Source organism: Leiobunum rupestre, chromosome 3 (assembly GCF_980474605.1).
Source record: "Leiobunum rupestre chromosome 3, qqLeiRupe1.1.hap1, whole genome shotgun sequence".
Taxonomy (NCBI): Eukaryota; Metazoa; Arthropoda; class Arachnida; order Opiliones; family Sclerosomatidae; genus Leiobunum; species Leiobunum rupestre.
Window position 1 is genome coordinate 56,996,778 of NC_143386.1, and position 2,182 is coordinate 56,998,959.

Below are 2,182 nucleotides of genomic sequence, written 5' to 3' on the forward strand. Positions count from 1 at the left end.
TCTCCGTCCTTTTAAAGCGGCGCTGATGTCGGCTGCTCGTAAGCCTCGACCAGACGCGCTACCTAAGCGGCCCAACATCCATTATAGCTGTCACGTCGCGCCGAAAGCTGCCCGGTGAAGGGAGCCCCCTCTAGCGGCTTACTCGCCAAGCTGAAATTGTCGTTAGAACGAAATTGAGAGAACTAGGTACAAACAACAAACAAACCCCAACGTGGAAGCGTAGGTGCTGGCTTCCTTTAAACTAGAGATAGCGCGGTACATAGATCCGAATAAGTATCCCACGATTCACCCACGCTGGAGTAAAGAAAAGATAATAAAAACATTTAATTTTTGGTGTAAACATGAATATAATTAATTCGACTATTTTTCGATGTAATTTATTAATTTGGAATATTTGAGTATCGAATTAGAATTTAAGCAATAAATTAATAATAAATGATAATATTATTAAACTTAATATTGTTTATTTAATAATAAATCATATTTGTATTAAATTTAATATTGTTTATTTAATAATAAATCATATTAATATTAAATAGAATATTGATGAATTGTATATTAAATCATATTAAATTGAATATTGATGAATTGTATATTAAATTGAATATTGATGAATTGTATATTAAATCATATTAAATTGAATATTGATGAATTGAATATTAAATCATATTAAATTGAATATTGATGAATTGAATATTAAATAATATTAAATTGAATATTGATGAATTGTACATTAAATCATATTAAATAATATTAAATTGAATATTGATGAATTATATATTAAATCATATTAAATAATATTAAATTGAATATTGATGAATTATATATTAAATCATATTAAATAATATTAAATTGAATATTGATGAATTATATATTAAATCATATTAAATAATATTAAATTGAATATTGATGAATTATATATTAAATCATATCAAATTGAATATTGATTAATTGTATATTAAATCATATTAAATTGAATATTGAGTAATTGTATATTAAATCATATTCAATTATATATTTTGTAATTTTAATTTTTTAAATATATAAGTAAGAAATCAAATAATCTTTAATATAATATTAAATGAAATATTCTTTAATTTCGAATTTGACTCCCAAGATTTCTATACGCTTAGGATTCGAATGATGAATTTAATGAAATTTTAGCTTCAAATTCTTAAGAAGCGAATATTGCTTGGTTTTTTCATTACATTCTTTTGAGTAGTTATTTCAATATAGTTTGTTCTACCATAAGCTTATAGTAATATTTCAAATAATTGTATTAGTTTTCTATATTTCTAGAATGATCACCCATTTTTTGGTGCACTTCAGACACTCGTTATCAGCGGAGTGGGCATCCTTTGTAGGTATTATTATTCAAATTGACTTACGGTTCTACCAGTACTTGGAAATGATTAATTTGTTAAGGGAAACATTTTAAATGTTTAGTAACGTTTTCCGCCAACAGATGTGGTAAGGTCTACCCCATTATGCGCTGTATTGTTTGTCTCAATCCATAGGTGACCAAAAGCCTGCACGTTTTGAAATATTGTCTTTTAATTCATTTATCTATTCTTTTAATAAATGGATTGAAAAATTGGGAAAATGTACGGTTTTGAGCTGGTTGGTTAAGTATAATATTTCTTTAAGGATTAACAAAAAAGATCTAAACAAATTTTAGAATGCATATCGTAGTTTTAGCTTTAAAAAATTAACTAGGCCTATTCTACTAAATCAGAAATGTCAGAGTTCAATGTTCATAGACCTTGGTTCAAAAGAGACTTTTTTAAGAATGTACTTATTTCAACTTAGGGAGATGACTATGTTATGAGGTATCTTCCCATTGCGCCGAATCCCATTCGACCGAATTCCCATTAGACCGAATTCCGCCAATGTTTTTGATGAAATTAGCCCAAAGGCGGGTTTTGTATTTTGCTAATCGACCGACGCAATATTCACAATTGAGCGACCGCAAAAAAAAATAGTTTTTCTTTCTACTCCTTTTGACTTTTTATGGAAGCGTTTTAATATATTTTTTAAGTCTGTTGGAAGCGATTTTTTGGTCTTCTTTTAATTAAATGTTTTTATTAATTTAGGTTAGGTGAGGTGAGGTGAGGTTAGGGGAGGTTTGGTTAGGTTAGGTTAGGTGAGGTTTGGTTAGGTTAGGTTAGGTGAGGTGAGGTGA